Source organism: Centroberyx affinis, unplaced genomic scaffold (assembly GCF_046629955.1).
Source record: "Centroberyx affinis isolate AG114_WGS23_722 - 3 ecotype Tasmania unplaced genomic scaffold, CSIRO-AGI_Caff_v1 ptg000852l_1, whole genome shotgun sequence".
In the NCBI taxonomy this organism is placed as follows: Eukaryota; Metazoa; Chordata; class Actinopteri; order Beryciformes; family Berycidae; genus Centroberyx; species Centroberyx affinis.
The window spans coordinates 146269-152854 of record NW_027279446.1 but is presented as its reverse complement, the minus strand read 5'-3'; the positions used below and the strand labels follow the sequence as shown (position 1 = coordinate 152854).

Here is a 6586-nt window from a genome sequence, read left to right as displayed (position 1 = left end):
GCCTTGCAACATGCAAATGATGAGAGTAGCCTATTAGCACCAAAATCATCTCTGTGCCTCTGGTAGATAGCTCTGTCTGGTGCACATGCTAATGCTTTAGCATACAGTATGTTAAGTAATTATAGACAACTAGCATTATCCTTAAAGTGAGGAAATGAGAACCTGTGTCAGCTCTAACGCTGGCTAATTTTAATGGCACACATGTAAACCTGCCAGGCTTGTTTAGGGGATTGGTAAAACAGGCCTAAAATTCTATTAATATAATGCACTTTCAATGGCAGAAGATCTCTCTTCCTGTGAAACTTCAAGCATAACTTGATTTGTTAGCAGAGTTAGTCAGAACGCTGAAGTGATGAAGATTGAGATTTTGTTATGTTATGAACCTACAGGCCATAGCATAACAAGACTAAGAGTCTAACCGCCTTGTGACGCTGAATTTTGTGGAAGCGTCTGCTGAGATTTTACTTAAGCAGAAGGAAAATCACTGGTGTAAACACCTACTCAGTTAAAAAGAAAAGTAGCTCATTTAAAATATACTCAAAGTAAAAGTTGCTTTTTAATAAATCAATTCAGTGTAATGTTAGAGGGAGGAATAAGGGCCATGATACATGGGAAGTGTTGTGAAGCAATGTTAAGTATGTAAGTATTTTTTCATTATTGTCCTATAGCCAGTGTGGTTACATTGATTTTGTCCTGCTTGCCAGTCCCATCCCTGTTGTGAGTGATGCTTCCCTTCTCCACAGCTTCAAAATGTTGCTTGTGCATCTTGGACCTAAAGCTTGTGATACAACAAGCAACATTTTGGAGAAGATGACAAGGCAACGTGTCGGTCAACAGGAATTGATTGGTTACCCCCAACAAAAACAAGAAACATTTGATTGTTAGTGACAGACCCAGGTTAAAAAACCTTACGAATCCGCTTTTACTAGAAGCCGAAGGGGGGGTCCATTGCCATCCTCATAAAGCCAGCTTTGACACTAGAATTCAGGGATCCCTTACGGATCTTGCTTCGCTAGGCCGAAGGGGGGTCCATTGCTTCCTTGTAAAGCCAGTTTTGCTAGGGCAACGCCTGTGCAAAGCCGGATTTACAAGACACCAAACATCACGGAACATCAACAATCCGGCTTCTTCCAAAGGCTTGCTTCCCCTCCTCAGCTCGCTCACTCATAAGGCCGACTTTTTAAGATCTCGCGAGGCCAGCTTCACGAGAAGAAGAATCTCAACAATCTGGCATTCCTAGTAGGCCTCCTCCTCCTCCTCCTCCTCCTCCTCCTCCTCCTGCTGCTCACAAAGTCGGCTTCAAGAGACAAAAAGTCACATAACCTTAATAATCCAGCTTCCCTACCCTAACCCTACTAACCCTAACCCTACGACTACTACTCTGTAAAATGGCATCATTTTCTCTGGACACAACAACAGTCTTTTTTCCCGTTCAGCGAAGAGACAGTCGGCATTTCGAAACAGAATCTTTAACAACAATCACAGAGGAACAGTATGAAGTTAAAGGTTTCAAAGTTGAAGGCAAACGCCCAATGTGGGGCTCGAACCCACGACCCTGAGATTAAGAGTCTCATGCTCTACCGACTGAGCTAACCGGGCTCTTTCTCAATCTGACTTTGAGCTTTTTCACGCCGAGCAATAATAGAACATGTTGAACATTGAGGATTTGCACAGACTCCCGATTGCTAGAAATAAGATTTGCATTGATAAAACGTACCGTAATATTGCAAAGCAAAGACAGTAAAGTCAGAGTAAGGTACTGCTGGGATTTGATCCCAGGGTCTCCTGTTTGCAAGACAGGTGCTTTCACCAGCTAAGCCACAGTACCTCCTTGTCTGGCTCTCTACAAAAGGAGGAGGTGCCTTGTAAGCCCACCCTTCCATCGTCAAGCCAAGAAATGTTTTCTTCTTTTCTCACTAGAGCAGCTGTACCTGCTGTTTTAAGATGCGGGAAACATATGCGGGCAGGTCTTTTAAAAGGGGAAACCCACTCTGTTTAATACTTTGTATTATATACAGTCAATATTTGTGTATATGAACAGTTTGGGCTCGTCACTCAAAAACAACGATACCCATTGCTCATGAGTGATTTCAAATGAAACTACTGATTTTCCATTATACCACCAAAATTGATGATTTCAAGCTCAGTGTTTTTACCCATTTACTGGATAAAATCAAAGTAGTGGAAATACTTTCACCCAGAAAAACTAATTTCTCATCTAAGCTACAGTAGCTCTGTATGAGAGGATGGAAGGAAGCTTCAGTCCTCTATACCTGTACACTATCAAATGACTCACTACATGGTTTGCTCTTAGGAATAGAACCCCTAACCATGGCAGTGTTAGCGTCTAGGGAATGGAACCCCTAACCCTGGCAGTGTTAGCACCTTGCTCTAGGAAATGGAACCCCTAACCCTGGCAGTGTTAGCACCTTGCTCTAGGGAATTGAACCCCTAACCCTGGCAGTGTTAGCGCCTTGTTCTAGAGAATAGAACCCCTATATATACTTGCAATACGACGGTGGCGCAATTTTAGTTCAGTAATCAGAGAAGAGTCCAGACCGGTGTCAATCAATGTTCTTGTCCGGGAGGTGCAGAGTGGCAAGGCGCAAATACACAGCAAATATGAATATGCAGCACCCAAAATATACCACCAAGGTCAGATGATGTCCCTTTTTAAGTTAATTGTATACAATAAAACATGTTTCCATTAGTTTGGTTAGTGATGAAAAATTCATATTTGTCTACGTTTAATTTATACATTATTTAATAGTCATCCTTATAAACTATTAAATAATGTATAAATTAATACCTTAGTTAACATGAACACCATTAGTAAATTACACATTAGTTAACTGTTAATTAAAGGTTATTTAATGCATATTAACTAACCCTTATTAAGCATTAACTAACCCTTATTAAGCATTAACTAACCATTAACTTAGTGACCCTTATTGTAAAGTGTTACCGAAAAAAAGAATAAGAAAGGAACGTTTCTTGGATCTGAGGTGGTCGAAGACAGCAACAGCAGCTGCTCTGTGGTTGGTAGGTACAATTCCTAAAAATATGTAGCTACTAGGAATATTACTTGCCAGTCACGTAAGGTAAATATGAAGAAATCAAGGCATGAATTCCCCGGAGAAAAACCACGGCACTCCGTCTGCAGATACAAAAATGTGAAAAGCCTTTATTATAGTGGTTTCATATTAAAAAGGAAATTACCTAGGAAGAAATCCGCTCGTGCCCAATGAAATCACCGCCGGTCACTGCGCATGGTCTGCGCCGAAGATCTTGATCTTCGGATCCTAATCTTAAAAATCCCCAAAACATGGAAATTATAAATAGAGCAGCAAACTGCCCTAGTTTTCCTTTTTGATATGTGAAGTTCCGTTTTTTTAAATCATTTTGTTTGGTTTTAGTCTCTAGGAAATTAAGGTGGAACAGTCTCAAAGGCTCCAACAGACATGCACACACACATGTGCGCGTGCACACACACACACACACACACACCTCAAGTTCTTTCCTAATAGGGAAGGAAGCTAAAGGAGCTACCCAGGTCTGCCGATGAGAAGATAAGATGTTGGCACACAGTGATGGGTGTGTGTGTGCGTGTGTGTATGTGTGTGTGACAGAGAGAGAGAGAGAGAGAGAGAGAGAGAGAGAGAGAGAGAGAGAGAGAGAGATGTAGAGATAAAGTCTGGTGGCACAGAAAGCAGTTCACACCATATATTACATCAGTAAAGTCCATTATTAACAATCCCACTCCCTTCCTGCCATTCAAACACTTTTTGACTTATGACCTGTGTTGTGTGTGTGTGTGTGTGTGTGTGTGTGTGTGTGTGTGTGTGTGTGTGTGTGTGTGTGTGAGAGAGAGAGAGAGAGAGAGAGAGAGAGAGAGAGAGAGAGAGAGAGAGCATATAGGAGGGAAATGGGGGTACTGGGTGTGTCAGCTGGCTAGATAACACAATAGAATGAGACTCTGTGTGTGTGTGTGTGTGTGTGTGTGTGTGCGTGCATGCGTGTGTGTGCACATAATGGTGGATATTGCATCGGGAAGGGAATGGCCCTCAGAAAAAATGTAGGCAGGAATGCTCAAGGCAGTTATTGTTATTTTAATGTTCAAAAACGGCTGACCCCGAATCAAGTTAGGTTGAATCTTAGCCAGACATTCTTAAACTGTTATTTTTTCCCCCAGTGAGAAATTAACTCAAAGTATACTAGTCGTCTAAACATGTAGGGACCCACCAGCATTTAGATCCTTCACCCATATTGGGCCCCAGACTCATAATGTAAGAAACCAGGATCTAAGAGAGGGAAAAAAACAATTCTGTTCTCTGAAAACTAGTAAAAGAAGCCCACATGTAAGTGGATTTCCAATAAAACACTCTTTAGTTGAATGCATTTGATTTCATTATTGATGTTTGATGTGGACCGGTACAGAAAACACGCTGCCAATAAACATTTGCAACTGGAATGGAACAATAATCAAAAGATAGTTGTTATTACAGTAATTCAAGGAAACAGCAAAAAGGATCCACAGTGTCTGACCTTAGAACAGCAAAGCATGGATTGAATGGTTTCTAAATTAAATCCTAATTTATTCCTGATTTCTCTCGTGTTATTGCTATTTTCAGTAGAAATGTAAAAGTAACATGGTTGGGTAACACTTTACAATAAGGATACACTAAGTTAAGGGTTAGTTAATGCTTAATAAGCATTAACTAACCCTTAATTAACAGTTAACTAATGTGTAATTTACTAATGTGTTCATGTTAACTAAGGTATTCATTTATACATTATTTAATAGTTTATAAAGATGACTATTAAATAATGTATAAATTAATACCTTAGTTAACATGAACACCATTAGTAAATGAAATCTGGGTAACAGGTTTTGAAAACGTGGTATCAAGATGGAAATATTTTTAATCAACCTGCATACACTGTACAGTATATCATCATGGTTATCATACATATATGGATATAGATGCTGTTGGGGCCATGCCTTACTTGGAAGCAGGGTTATCATAGTCAACTAAAACTCAAACTAGGCATGGAAAATATTTCAGGAAAACTGAAATAAAAGCTACACCCAATGAAAAAAACAAACTAAACAGAATCTCTGCCTAAATAAAAATAAAACCTTTTTTTTTTCAGTTTTAGTTTTTTGACCATTGTCATTTTGTGATAGAAAAGGAAAGAGAATTCTCTGGTAATGAATTCCCATTTACATACACATATAGAGACAATATTGTGCAACATTGTGCTATGACACAGACTTGTTTTTAGCTACAAGTTAAAACCTAGCCAAGGAAGATGAGTCAGAGTTGACAACTGTAATGGTAATGTTCATAATATATAGAGGTTTTGGGTAGCCATCTCTCTTTATAAGTGGGGAAACTATGAAATGTCTTCTCCTCCCTTCTGAAACAGTTATTACAACCTGACACAACACATGACAGGCATGACAGCCAAGCGGCCAACAACAATTTTTTATTTATTTATTTTTTTGTCATTATTTGTGTGTATTCTTCTTTATCTTTCTTGTCTTATGAAAACTCTAAGCCATGTCTAAGCCATGAAGACTCTAAGCCATATCACATGAGTGTCTACTCTTAGTCTATTAATGATAGTGTTTGTGTATATTTGCATGTATTATGAATGAGTATTCTTGGTGTGCGTGTGTGTGTGGGTGTGTGTGTGTGTGGGTGTGTGGGTGTGTGTGTGTGACTATGATTGATTCTTTATACTTGTGTAATAGATGGGTGTTATGGGATGCATCTTTGTCAAGTACTATGCTGAACTATGTCTCTGTTTTTTACTATGTCTAAACTTATTTATAGATACATTAAAATTGTGTATTTTACATTGCTGTAATTATTTTCTGTAATATGCTGCCTGGAGAATGCCACTTTTCAAGCCCCTGGATGGTTTTTAGGCGATTCTCCTTCACATTCACTTGCAAATTATATATTGTATCCTTTTCTTTTAAGTTTGTGTGTGTGTGAATAAAGAAACGAAATGAAACGAATGGCAACAACCATCTACGGACCAGAAGAGGTAACTACCACAGATATATGTAAACTGAATGAGCATCCAAAATGGATTTATTCATGGGTTGGTTCGTGGAATTAATGGATTTTTTTATGCCTTTTCTGCATGGTTTACAGGGTTATTAATGAGTTATTAATGGAAAGTTCCTGTCTCCCTGAATTTTACATTAAATTAGAAAGTAAGCAGTCAAACATTAAGGGGCGTTTAAGGAGGTTTTGACAGGTCAAGAAGGGAAGAAGAGGAGACATGAGAAATGAAGCCAAGGGTGAGAGGTTGAGTTTGATCGATATATTGGAACAATTGTGATATTGACCTTTCTTTTATTTAAAATTGCATACCAGCCAGTCAGTATCATCCACCTCTGATGCGATGGAAGTTCCTCCCTGACCACAGCTAGTCAATATGTTTTAATTATTATTATTTTTATATCAGATGTCTGAGCAGAGAAATCATTCCAATGTGGTGTTGAAGGATTTTACTCAGTGTGTAAAACCTGCAGTGAAACCTGCCTCACTCTGCCTTAAGGAGCTGCTAA

At 39.0% G+C, this 6586-nt stretch overlaps 2 non-coding genes across 2 annotated transcripts; both read right to left on the bottom strand.

Annotated features, from left to right (window-relative positions):
• Positions 1-1526: 1526 nt before the first annotated feature.
• trnak-cuu (transfer RNA lysine (anticodon CUU)) lies at positions 1527-1599 on the bottom strand. Its single transcript has one exon. It is a non-coding gene; the product is annotated as a tRNA-Lys (tRNA).
• Positions 1600-1754: 155 nt separating this feature from the next.
• trnaa-ugc (transfer RNA alanine (anticodon UGC)) lies at positions 1755-1828 on the bottom strand. The gene has a single exon. It is a non-coding gene; the product is annotated as a tRNA-Ala (tRNA).
• Positions 1829-6586: the final 4758 nt, after the last annotated feature.